The sequence below is a fragment of the Capra hircus genome, chromosome 1 (genome assembly GCF_001704415.2).
Source record: "Capra hircus breed San Clemente chromosome 1, ASM170441v1, whole genome shotgun sequence".
Taxonomy (NCBI): domain Eukaryota; kingdom Metazoa; phylum Chordata; class Mammalia; order Artiodactyla; family Bovidae; genus Capra; species Capra hircus.
This window is the reverse complement of record NC_030808.1, coordinates 120,750,826-120,765,692: the sequence shown is the minus strand read 5'-3', so window position 1 is coordinate 120,765,692 and position 14,867 is coordinate 120,750,826.

Genomic DNA, 14,867 nt, shown 5'->3' with positions numbered 1-14,867 from the left:
GAGGAGCCTAGTGGGCTGCCGTCTATCGGGTTGCACAGAGTCGGACACAACTGAAGTGACTTAGCGGCCTCAGCAGCAGCAAAAGCAGTCCTAAGAGGGAAGCTTATAGCAATACAATCCTACCTCAAGAAACAAGATAAACATCAAGTAGACAGCCTAAACTTACACCCGTAAAACAACTGGAAAAGAAGAAGAAGAAAAAAACCCCAAAATTAGTTGAAAGAAAGAAATCATAAAGATCCAAGCAGAAATTAATGAAAAAGAAATGAAAGAAACAATAGTAAAGATTAATAAACTAAAAGCTGGTTCTTTGAGAAGATCAGCAAAATAGACAAACCTTTTGCCAGGCTAATCAAGAAAAAAGGAGAGAAGAATCAAATCAGCAAAATTAGAAATGAAAAAGGAGAGGTTATAACACACAATGCAGAAATACAAAGGATTATGAGAGTCTACTGTGAACAACTATATGGCAATAAAATGAAGAACCTAGAAGAAATGGACAGATTCTTAGAAAAGTTCAATCTTCCAAGACTGAGCCAGGAAGAAATAGAAATTATGAACCACAGGATTACAAGCACTGAAATTGAAGCTGTGATCAAAAATCTCCCAAAAAACAAAAGCCCAGGACCAGATGGCTTCACAGGAGAATTCTAGCAAACATTTCAGTTCAGTTGAGTTCAGTTCAGTCGCTCAGTCGTGTCCAACTCTTTGAGACCCCATGAATCACAGAACGCCAGGCACCCTGTCCATTACCAATTCCCAGAGTTCACTCAGACTCACGTCCATCGAGTCCGTGATGCCATCCAGCAATCTCATCCTCTGTCATCTCCTTCTCCTCCTGCCCCTATCACGCCCAGAATCAGAGTCTTTTCCAATGAGTCAACTCTTCGCATGAGGTGGCCAAAGTACTGGAGTTTCAGCTTTAGCATCATTCCTTCCAAAGAAATCCCAGGGCTGATCTCCTTCACAATGGACTGGTTGGATCTCCTTGCAATCCAAGGGACTCTCAAGAGTCTTCTCCAACACCACAGTTCAAAAGCATCCATTCTTCAGCACTCAGCTTTCTTCACAGTCCAACTCTCACATCCACACATGAACACTGGAAAAACCATAGCCTTGACTAGCGGACCTTTGTTGGCAAAGTAATGTCTCTGCTTTTGAATATGCTATCCAGGTTGGTCATAACTTTCTTTTTTTTTTAATTTTTTTTATTTTTTAAATTTTAAAATCTTTAATTCTTACATGCGTTCCCAAACATGAACCCCCCTCCCACCTCCCTCCCCACAACATTTCTCTGGGTCATCCCCATGCACCAGCCCCAAGCATGCTGCACCCTACGTCAGACATGGACTGGCGATTCAATTCTTACATGACAGTATACATGTTAGAATTCCCATTCTTCCAAATCATCCCACCCTCTCCCTCTCCCTCTGAGTCCAAAAGTCCGTTATACACATCTGTGTCTTTTTTTCCTGTCTTGCCTACAGGGTCGTCATTGCCATCTTCCTAAATTCCATATATATGTGTTAGTATACTGTATTGGTGTTTTTCTTTCTGGCTTACTTCACTCTGTATAATTGGCTCCAGTTTCATCCATCTCATCAGAACTGATTCAAATGAATTCTTTTTAACGGCTGAGTAATACTCCATTGTGTATATGTACCACAGCTTTCTTATCCATTCATCTGCTGATGGACATCTAGGTTGTTTCCATGTCCTGGCTATTATAAACAGTGCTGCGATGAACATTGGGGTACATGTGTCTCTTTCAATTCTGGTTTCCTCAGTGTGTATGCCCAGCAATGGGATTGCTGGGTCATAAGGTAGTTCTATTTGCAATTTTTTAAGGAATCTCCACACTGTTCTCCATAGTGGCTGTACTAGTTTGCATTCCCACCAACAGTGTACACACACATATGGACACCTTATCTTTGACAAAGGAGGCAAGAATATACAATGGAGTAAAGACAATCTCTTTAACAAGTGGTGCTGGGAAAACTGGTCAACCACTTGTAAAAGAATGAAACTAGATCACTTTCTAACACCCCACACAAAAATAAACTCAAAATGGATTAAAGATCTAAATGTAAGATTAGAAACTATAAAACTCCTAGAGGAGAACATAGGCAAAACACTCTCAGACATAAATCACAGCAGGATCCTCTATGATCCACCTCCCAGAATTCTGGAAATAAAAGCAAAAATAAACAAATGGGATCTAATTAAAATTAAAAGCTTCTGCACAACAAAGGAAAATATAAGCAAGGTGAAAAGACAGCCTTCTGAATGGGAGAAAATAATAGCAAATGAAGCAACTGACAAACAACTAATCTCAAAAATATACAAGCAACTTATGCAGCTCAATTCCAGAAAAATAAATGACCCAATCAAAAAATGGGCCAAAGAACTAAATAGACATTTCTCCAAAGAAGACATACAGATGGTCATAACTTTCATTCCAAAGAGTAAGCATCTTTTAATTTCATGGCTGCAATCACCATCTGCAGTGATTTTGGAGCCCCCCAAAATACAGTCTGACACTGTTTCCACTGTTTCCCCATCTATTTCCCATGAAGTGATGGGACCAGATGCCATGATCTTCGTTTTCTGAATGTTGAGCTTTAAGCCAACTTTTTCACTCTCCTCTTTCACTATCATCAAGAGGCTTTTTAGGTCCTCTTCACTTTCTGCCATAAGGGTGGTGTCATCTGCATATCTGAGGTTATTGATATTTCTCCCGGCAATCTTGATTTCAGCTTGTGCTTCTTCCAGTCCAGCATTTCTCATGATGTACTCTTCACAGAAGTTAAATAAGCAGGGTGACAATATACAGCCTTGACGTACTCCTTTTCCTATTTGGAACCAGTCTGTTGTTCCATGTCCAGTTCTAACTGTTGCTTCCTGACCTGCATATAGGTTTCTCAAGAGGCAAGTCAGGTGGTCTGGTATTCCCATCTCTTTCAGAATCTTCCACAGTTTATTGTGATCCACACAAAGACTTTGGCATAATCAAGCAGAAATAGACGCTTTTCTGGAACTCTCTTGCTTTTTCCATGATCCACTGGATGTTGGCAATTTGATCTCTGGTTCCTCTGCCTTTTTTAAAACCAGCCTAAATGTCTGGAAGTTCACGGTTCATGCACTGCTGAAGCCTAGCTTGGAGAATTTTGAGCATTAGTTTACTAGCGTGTGAGATGAGTGCAACTGTGCGGTAGTTTGAGCATTCTTTGGCATTGCCTTTCTTTGGGATTGGAATGAAGACTGACCTTTCCAGTCCTGTGGCCACTGCTCAGTTTTCCAAATGTGCTGACATATTGAGTGCAGTACTTTCACAGCATTATCTTTCAGGATTTGAAATAGCTCAACTGAAATTTCATCACCTCCACTAGCTTTGTTCATAGCGATGCTTTCTAAGGCCCACTTGACTTCACATTCCAGAATGTCTGGCTCTAGGTGAGTGATCATACCATTGTGATTATCTTGTTCATGAAGATTTTTTTTTGTACAGTTCTTCTGTGTATTCTTGCCACCTCTTCTTAATATCTTCTGCTTCTGTTAGGACCATACCATTTCTGTCCTTTATCGAGCCCATCTTTGCATGAAATGTTCCCTTGGTATCTCTAATTTTCTTTAAGAGATCTCTAGTCCTTACCATTCTGTTGTTTTCCTCTATTTCTATGCATTAATCACTGAGGAATGCTTTCGTATCTCTTGCTATTCTCTGGAACTCTGCATTCAGATGCTTATATCTTTCATTTTCTCCTTTGCTTTTCACTTCTCTTCTTTTCATAGCTATTTGTAAGGCCTCCCCAGACAGCCATTTTGCTTTTTTGCATTTCTTTTCCATAGGAATGGTCTTGATCCCTGTCTCCTGTACAATGTCAGGAACCTCCATCCATAGTTCACTAGGCACTCTATTTATCAGATCTAGTCCCTTAAATCTATTTCTCACTACCACTGTATAGTCATAATGGATTTGATTTAGGTCATACCTGAATGGTCTAGTGGTTTTCCCCACTTTCTTCAATTTCAGTCTGAATTTGACAATAAGGAGTTCATGATCTGAGCCACAGTCAGCTCCCAGTCTTGTTTTTGTTGACTGTATAGAGCTTCTCCATCTTTGGCTGCAAAGAATCTAATCAATCTGATTTCAGTGTTGACCATCTGGTGATGTCCATGTGTAGAGTCTTCTCTTGTGTTGTTGGAAGAGGGTGTTTGCTATGACCAATGCATTTTCTTGGCAAAACTCTATTAGTCTTTGCCCTGCTTCATTCCATATTCCAAGGCCAAGTTTGCCTGTTACTCCAGGTGTTTCTTGACTTCTTACTTTTGCATTCCAGTTCCCTAGAATGAAAAGGACATCTTTTGGGGGTGTTAGTTCTAAAAGGTCTTGTAGGTCTTCATAGAACTGTTCAACTTCAGCTTCTTCAGCATTACTGGTTGGGGCATAGACTTGGATTACCGTGATATTGAATGGTTTGCCTTGGAAAAGAACAGAGATCATTCTGTCGTTTTTGAGATTGCATCCAAGTACTGCATTTTGGACTCTTTTGTTGACCATGATTGCTACTCCATTTCTTCTGAGGGATTCCTGCCCACAGTAGTAGATATAAGGTCATCTGAGTTAAATTCACCCATTCCAGTCCATTTTAGTTCGCTGATTTCTAGAATGTCGACGTTCACTCTTGCCATCTCCTGTTTGACCACTTCCAATTTGTCTTGATTCATGGACCTAACATTCCATGGACCTAATATTCCATTCCTATGCAATATTGCTGTTTACAACATCGGACCTTGCTTCTATCACCATTCACATCCACAACTGGGTATTGTTTTTGCTTTAGCTCCATCCCTTCATTCTTTCTGGAGGTATTTCTCCACTCATCTCCAGTAGCGTATTGGGCACCTACTGACTTAGGGAGTTCCTCTTTCAGTATCCTATCATTTTGCCTTTTCATACTGTTCATAGAGAACAGTTAATGCCTATCTTTCTAAAACTTTTTCAAAAAATTGCAGCAGAAGGAACACTTCCAAACTCATTCTACAAGGCCACCATCACCCTGATACCAAAGCCAGACAAAGACAACACAAGTAAAGAATACTCCAAAAAAGAAAAGAAAACTATAGCCCAATATCACTGATGAACATAGATGCAAAAATCATCAACAAAATTTTAGCAAATTGAATTCAGCAACACATCAACAAGCTCATACACCATGATCAAGTGGGGTTTATTCCAGAAATGTAAGGATTCTTCAGTATACACAAATAAATCAATGTGATACACTATATTAACAAATTGAAAGATAAAAACTATATGATAATCTCAATAAATGAAGAAAAAGCTCGTAACAAAATTCAGTACTCATTATGATTAAAACTCCTCAACAAAATGGGCATAGAAGGAACCTATTTCAACATAATAAAGGCCATATATGATAAGCCTACAGCAAACATTATTTTCAATGGTGAAAAACTGAAAACATTCCCCCTAAGATCAGGAACAAGACAAGGGTATCCACCTTCTCCACTATTATTCAACATAGTTCTGGAAGTCCTAGCTACAGCAATCAGAGAAGAAAAAGAAATAAAAGGAATCCAGATCAGAAAAGAAGTAAAGTGCTCACTGTTTGCAGATGGCATGATACTGTACACAGAAAACCCTAAAGATAGTATCAGAAAATTACTAGAGCTAATCAGTGAAATTTGCAAAGTTGCAGGATACAAAATCAATACACTAAAATCACTTGCATTTCTATATACTAACAATGAAAAGGCAGAAACAAAAATTAAGGAATCAATTCCATTCACCATTGCAACAAAAAGAATTAAATATCTAGGAATAAACTTACCTAAGGAGACTAAAGAACTGTACACAGAAAATTATAAGACGCTGATGAAAAAAATCAAAGATGACATAAACAAATGGAGAGATATTCCATGTTCCTGGGAAGGAAGAATCAATATTGTGAAAATAAATATACTATCAAACACAATCTACAGGTTCAATGTAATCCCTATCAAATTACCAATGGCATTTTTCAGAGAACTAGAACAAAAAATTTCACAATTCATATGGAAATACAGAAGACCCAGAACAGCCAAAGCAGTCTTGAGAAAGAAGAATGGAGCTGGAGGAATCAACCTTCCTAACTTCAGATTATACTACAAAGCTACAGTCATCAAGACAGTATGGTACTGGCACAGAAACATAAATATAGACCAATGGAACAAGATATAAAGCCAGAAATAAACCCATACACCTGTAGGTACCTTATATTTGACAAAGGAAGCAAGAATATACAATGGGGAAACATAGCCTCTTCAATAAATGGTGCTGGGAAAACTTGACAGCTATCTGTAAGAGAATGAAATTAGAACACTTTCTAACACCATACACAAAGATAAACTCAAAACAAATTAAAGACCTAAATGTAAGACCAGAACTATAAAACTCTTAGAAGAAAACATAGGCAGAACAATGAAAGACATAAATCAAAGTAAGATCCTCTATGACCCACCTCCTAGAGTAACAGAAATAAAAACAAAAGTAAACAAGTGCAACCTGATTAAACTGAAAAGCTTTTACACAGCAAAGAAAACTATAAGGAAGGTGAAAAAAGCACCCCTCAGAACGGGAGAAAATAATGGCAAATGAAACAACTGACAAAGGATTAATTTCCAAAATATACAAGCAGCTCATACAACTCAATGCCAGAGAAACAAACAACCCAATCAAAAAGTGGGGAAAAGATCTAAACAGACATGTATGTCTCCAAAGAAGACATACAGATGGCCAGAAAACACATGGAAAGATGCTCAACATTGCTCATTATTAGAGAAATGCAAACTAAAACTACAGTGAGGTATCACCTCACCCCAGTCAGAATGGCCATCATCAAAAGTCTACAAACAATAAATGCTGGACAAGGTGTGGAGAAAAGGAAATGCTCTTGCACTGTTGGTGGGAATGTAAATTGATACAACCACTGTGGAAGAAGGTATGGAGATTCCTTAAAAAACTAGGAATAAAACCACCATATGACCCAGAAATCCCATTCCTAGGCATATACTCTGAGGAAACTAAAACGGAAAAAGACACATGTATCCAATTGTTCATTGCAGCACTATTTACAATAGCCAGAACATGGAAGCAACCTAGATGTCCATCAACAGATGAATAGATAAAGAAATTGTGGTACATATACACAATGGAATATTACTCAGCCATAAAAAGGAACATATTTGAATCAGTTCTGATGAGGTAGATGAACCTAGAACCTATACAGAGTGAAGTGAGTCAGAAAGAGAAAGATAAATACCATAGTCTAATGCATATATACAGAATCTAGAAAAATTGTACCAAAGAATTTATTTATAGGACAGCAATGTAGAAACAGAGACATAGAGAGTAGACTTGTGGACATGGGGAGAGGGGAGGAGAGGGTGAGATGTATGGAAAGAGTAACATGGAAACTTACATTACATTACATTACATTACATTATATGTAAAATAGCCCACGGGAATTTGCTGTATGGCTCAGGAAACTCAAACAGGAGCTCTGTAGCAATCTATAGGAGTGGGATGGGGTGGGACATGGGAGGGAGGTTCAAAAAGGAGGGGAGATATGTATACATATGGAGAAGGAAATGGTAACCCACTCCAGTATTCTTGCCTAGAGAATACCATGGACAGAGGAGCCTGGTGGGGACAGCCCTGCTGTCCATGGGGTCACACAGAATCAGACATGACTGAAGCAACTTAGCAGCAGCAGCGGCATGGGTAATTTATGTTGAGGTTTGACAGAAAACAACAAAATTCTGTAAAGCAAGTATCCTTCAATAAAAAATTAAATTAAAAAATTAAATAAATTAATTTTTCACCCAAATAGAACATGCTTATAGTGCCCTAACAAAGTGGATATGTTCACTTTGAGACAAACAACATTTCATGGCCCAAACCCATCATGTGGAGTGATGGCTCTCAAACTTTAACAGGTATCAAATCATCTGGAGGAGAATTCACAGATACCACAACCCCAGAGTTTCTGACTCAGTGGGTCTTGGGTAAAGTCCAAGAAGTGGCATTCCTTAACAGCTTCTGAAATAATGCTGAGGCTTCTGTACTAATGCTGCTAGTCCAAGAATCACACTTTGAGGGTTAAAGATATAGGTAATAAAGTGAACATCTAAGTTTAGCTAGCTGTGACCTCTGACAATCAGCCAAATAAAAAGGTCAAATAGGAGGGAAAGAATAGGGGAAAATGTCTTTTCATTAACTCTCTTCTTAGAAATCGATTTTAGGAAGTTCACTGAATCCATGAAACCAATATCTATACTAGTTATGGTTTCATAACAGTGGAGGATGGAGCTAAAACTGGTTGTTTTGCCAGAAAGTCCCTGTTTTCCTAACAAGATTTTCCTTTATATTTCACAAGAGTAACTAACATCTTTAAACCTTCTCTTCAGTCTCTAAGGAATCCTTTAATTTCTAATAACTGATGTAACTCCAGAAAAAGAAGAGAAAAAGCCCATGAAGGATTTACTAAAACTTACTCCTATACAGTCCTCAACAGTAGAAGAGAGAAAATACTTCTATTTTTACTAAGAAATTAACTTTACATTTCAAGGAATAGTTAGAAATTTTTATGTACACATACAATTTGAATTTTAATTCTTCACCCCACTGCTTTAAGGTCCGGTGAATATGTCCTTAATCTCCTCCTGCAGATCCTGAAAGATCTTTAAGCATGCAGTTACCCACCTTCCCTGATACCCAACTGGGAAGATATGAGCCAGACAGTCAATGGCCCAAAAAAGAAGCTAGTCTTGCTCAACCTGGTATATATCAGTTGGTGTGATCATGTGGCCCATTAACAATAGGGAAATTACTTCTGGGGGAAAAAAAAGAGGAAAAAAACATAAGTAGATCTTTATAGCAAAAATTAGTTATTTTACTGAATTCTTAACTATTAGACATGAAGCTCTCACTAAGTTGAATGATGATGTTTCTGATTACATAGTCATTTCACCTGAAATTGGTATTGTGTTTACCATTGTATTATCTTTGAAGCAAACATTTTCTTAGCAAATTAATGGTACAACTAAGATTATAGGATAAAGTTTTAAAAAACTTAAAAGAATAACTTTGCTTAATAGCCTCCCTATAGTATCACACATACATCCATTTACAATCAATCTACTGATCACAAATAATTCCTAGTCATTCATACAGATATATCTTTTAAGGATTCCTATTAGGCCTTGTTAAAGTTATAACAAGTGTGTGAAAATAAATTTTAAAAGAGTATATAATTCTGGCTAAAAAGCTATACAATAAAGAAACAGATTTTTTTTAAATTTTCTCCTATTTGATCTGTTCATATTGATGAATTCTTTGCTAGCATGAATGTCTCAGCAATGACTGTTTTGGCTATCTTGTGCTAGCATTTAGCTCATACTATTAATATCAGGGTTTCTCTTCTATGACACTATGAACACTTTTAGTAGATATAATTTAATAGATATAAAATTTTAGTAGATATAGCCTTCTAGTAGATATAAGAGATATATCTTTATTTTCATTGACTTTTTCCAAATATTTTGTTGCAATTTTAATGTTTTTATTAACCAGGGTCCTCAAAAATAACCTTCAAGGTTACCCAATATTTTAAAGAAAGACTTGAAATCCTAAATTCCTATAAAACATGTGACTTAACTACATAAATTATCATAACAAGAAAGCTAGAGAACTGAAAAATTATAGAAGGAGGTAGCAATACATACATAGTATTAAAATTAAAAATTCGATCTGTTGTTATGAGAATGACTAACCTGAAACAATCACTTGAACAACCATATTCCAAATTGGTTTAATCCTCACATAAGCACAGGTTATTTTGAAATTAATATGTGATCTTCCCAGTAAGTGTTAATCTTAAAAGCTGAAAATGCAATGACTTGCTTATATGATAATTCACACTTCATCATTACTTCAATGAGAAGGCATCCATAAATATGCAAGTATTCTGAAGTATTTCAGTTACATGAAATCACAGGCAAATTGCATCTGCCATTCACATAGTATCAATCTTCACTCAGTTTTTATCTGATTTTAATCTTAATTGCCCTCTGTCACAACAGACTGTATGTCTAAAATGTGCAAACTATGTTACCTTGCAAATTTATAAACATGAAAACATACTGTCAAAATTTTCCTAATATATTATAAAAATTATAGGAAATATCAAGCTATATGGGAGGAAAAGGTGAAAATGCAGCCTTCTTTTACATCTGGAATGGTGAAAAAAATTGAATGTTCTTTTCTGGGAAAAGTAAAGCCAGATATTTGAAGTTTTTGAAAATATAGTCTCCATAAAGGTCAATTCTATAATCATAAGTATTAAGGAATATCTGTTAGAGCATCATGTGCTCTCTTCTAATTCGAAGAAAATAAGCCTAATAAATGTTTCTATAGTTTTGAGAATTATATCATTATGTAGCTATAGATGATTCACCACATTAACCTATTGATTCACATGTTTATCAATTATGCTACAAAATAAATAAATAAAACATGTTTTTCTTTTTTAATTAAAATAATATAAATATGAAGTTTCCTTCACACTATATATATTAGCTACATGAAGAACTAAATCTTCTGACAAGAGGGGAAAAAATCACCTTTTACCTTTGTGAGGAATACAAAGGATCTGAGATTCCCCAAATAGCAAAACTGTTCAGACTTTGTTTCAGTAGAAGAAACTCTAATCCATTTCCTCTCATTTTTATTAACTTTTACTAACTGATTGATAATTATACTGTATGAAGACAGGGGTACATCAACTCTTCCTTGCATTCCTAGTATCTAAACCAAAGCCATTTACAAATAAATATTAAACAAATATTTGCCAAATTGCAATTATCATAAAGATCCAATTAAACAAAAAAAATCACTTGACATTCTATAAACAGGCAAAATGTTTATCAGTATAGAATCAGCCAAGTACCATACTTAGAAGTTGATGTTGCTAAAATCTATGGATAAAGTCCAAAACTGACATGGCAATTTTATCAGGCTTTTGAACCTCCTGATGACCTTCTCAAATGCATGTTACTGGAGTATATATTTTTTTCACTATGCAGTCCTCACATTTCTCGTGATTTTTTTTTCTGTCCCATATTCAGTGGAAACTGCTATATCCTTACAAAGATCAAAAAGTAAAACAGTGACCTTTACACAGTTAGATATTTAAACGATATTCTTTTTAAGTATCTATTAGACAAGATTTACTTCATGCCATTTTCAGTCAACTGCACAGACAAGCCGTGTGTATATAAAATAAATTCCTCTATTCAAGCTAACAAAAATATTTCATCTACACTTTGTTTATCCATGGAAAGAAACTGAGCATGTCCTCTGCAGTTTTACTACAGGTCATCTGAAGGGCAGCCCCTGGATTCCTCTGATCCATGCAGACTTCCCAAGGGCCAGAGAACAAGGCCCATTTGATCCAGCACCTGCTGTGAGCCCATCACTTGGATACTTTCTCTGCAAATTTTTGCCAGACTGTGAATCGTGTAATATGTAAAAGGGGGGAGGGAAGCTCAAAGAGCAATAGGAAAATCGGCAGGAAATCAACAAAAATACCATTAAGAACCACTGATCAATCATCTCACATTACTTCCCCCAAGATGGTTGCACAGGCAGTAGGTCAGAAATTAGCTCCAGGACTCACAGACATTGTCTACATGTTTTATAGCTTAAAGTATCTTTATTGCTTCTGACCTATGATTCAGGTGTGCAGTAAAAATTACCATATTTACTAATCATTCACTTCTAAGCAGAAAATGTCATAAGCAGCTAAAACTTGTACATAGAATAGTATCAGAGATTGGAAAGCATTTATGAAAAAGCATTTTCAATCATTAGTATTAGTAAGCAATATGGTGTTCCAGAAGAGAGAAAAGATCTACATTTCTAATTATAGTTAAGAAATGGCTTTCATGTTGAGATTAAGACTAGTCATACCTCATATGAGAGGATGACTGAAAGTAAAATAAATTCTAAGTGGGTTCCTGTTTTAATGCTCTAGATTAATAGAAATCTGTGTAAATCTTATTTCTTACCACCTTTTATAAATGCTGTCCAAATTTAAGTGACTGTAGGTATAGAATAGTAAAAGAACAACATCCTTGATTCATTTTAGTTTTCATTCTTATAACACGGGTTACCTGACTCAGATACTAAAAGTTGGTGTGCACAGACTGGCTGACAAAAAGTAACGTTTGACAGAGAAGAAAATAACACAAATAACCTCAAAAATCTTCACTCCTTTTCTAGTTTTTTCAGCAATATTCATAAATTGGGTTTGTCAATGTTGCATTTATAGCTCAGAAAAAGACGTCTCTGTTCTCTAAGAATTCAGTCTGTAAAAAGAATCATCCAAGTCATGTACACAATTTGGCACAAGGAATAATACCTGAAGGGCACTTTACTGCTGAACAGGGTAGCTTTGAGAGGAGACAGCATTAGAGCTGGACCTCAAAGGATAAGCAAGATTTCAAGAAGCAGAGATGGACAGTTGCCTGTTTTATGAAGAAAAGTTATACTTAGACCACATCTTGTATTTCTTTGCATCTCTCACACTGAGTGCAATACCTTAACATTATAAGCATTCAATACACAATTCCTACTGAAAATGTTTTTAAATTGAAGAATTATACTAACCTATTAATTTATTTCTTGGCCTGGCATTCATGATCATGTACAATCTCATTCCAGCACTTCTTTTAATCCTATTACACAATATTTTGCTCATCATTTCTGTATTTTCCAGTGTTACACATGCTTACCCAGGACATGCACAATCCAGAATTATCTTTGTCCAACTTTGCTAAATGAAACTTTATCATTTTTGAAGACTCAGTTCAATTTCACCTCTTCCTGAAAGCCCAGAGAGTAGTCATCACCCCTTCACCTGAACTTTTCATACAGTTTTTCTTTGTAATTACCCATTTCTTAAACTAGAGCCTTTGAAGTTAAAGAACCGTATTTTTAGCATTATGAGTTCTTCCTAAATGCCTCATTTCTTATATATAATAGTCATGTGATAAATATCCTTGACGGAATCTGGGCTAAAGTCCATATAATTAAGGGGTTGGGGGTTTTGTTGTTATTATTGCTTACATTCAGCTTGTTTATTAAGCATCTTGAAGTTTTTACTCCATTTCATGACACTAAACTGGAAATAATAGATGATACATTTAGATATATTTTTATTTTATTTTGAACTAATATTAGGCATGCATAAAAGTTACAAAATAGTACAGAGAGTTCCTATATAACCATCATTGGGTTCTCCTCCTGTTAACTTCTTTCTAACTTCTAACCTTACTACATTATTACAGCTAACATATTAGCAAGGCATAATACCATTAACTATAGCAAAGATCCTACTGTTTTACCAGTTGATCTTCTAATGATCTCAAGATCCTATCTAGGATCTCATAGAGATAAGGCCAACCCAGATTCAAGGAGAGGGTTCACAGATTGCACCTCAGGATGTGAGAACAGAATGACCTACAGAATGGAAAAGTAATAGACAGTGGCCTTCTTTGAAGACTACCACAACTGGGTTTTCAAAAATACTTTTTAAAAGTCACTTAACAAGACAACTGAAACCTGGGAATCTGCCACTTACCACACAGAGCCTTTTTTTTATTATCAGAAACTTCTTTAAAAGTTTCACAGGTATGGCAGCTAAGTTCTGCTAAAACTGCTGCTAAGATCTGTCCTTAAAGAAGAAAACTGTCAGGCAAAGAACAGTCAGCAGCTTCTGGCTTTTGCTTTTGGAGGCTCTTGCTACAGCATTCATACCGGGGCCACACCCTCCCCAGCTTGCTTCTGATCAGTGACTAAGTATTGTAGTGGAACTAGTCATTTCTAATTGTCTTAAGAGTCCCTCAAGAGCTCCCCCTCAGCCCATAGAGACTTACAGCCACACTGAAGTCTAAGCTCTGCCTACCCAAGCCTCTATCCCCCTTCTCATCTGTTCATGGTTATCAAACCTGCATTGCAATTAGTGGGTTTTTAATACTTAAATTCCAAATAAAGTAAGTCATATGTGTTTAAGGAAATGAAATAAAACTTGAAAAAAATTAATCCACAGTATTCTCATTAATCAAAACCAGTACCTTCATGAATATTAAAAATCTTTCATTCTCAAAGAATCTTTCATTCTCGTTCATCCGCATAGAGCAGAAATTTCTTGAAAATTATATGACAAAAACAATATTGCAACTGGCTTCTATATAAAACTACATCTTCAAATGAAAAATACATAGTCAGTGTAATTACCTTGTTTTGGAGAAAATTAAAAAATACCCCTGACAGCACAACAAAATTCTGTATCTATAATAGAGAAAGCATTACTCTGTGGTCAGTCAAAGGGACTGACCACCATTTGGTCAAATATCACATTTTCATCAAGGTCTTATTAAACAGCTTTTCTTCCCATTGATCTGATATATTATTTGATATTACAATGTTCAAAAGGCTTTTGTACATGGAAAGTATGTTCATGTAATTATAAATCTAATACACACAAATGTTCTAAGCATATAAATATCACAAAACTAAAACTAATACTAACATGTACAAAAACTAACACTAAAATGTACAAATCACCACCAGTCATTTAACATATCAACTTCTTTCAAAGACTGTTCTAAAATGGGAAAAATAAATTATCAGAACAAAACTCATTGTTACACTTGCATTTAACCTAGCATCAAAGTCCTGACACCCTCTATTGGCATTTATCTTCAGCTCTCACAACAATCAAAAGACATTCAAAGAAAAAAGA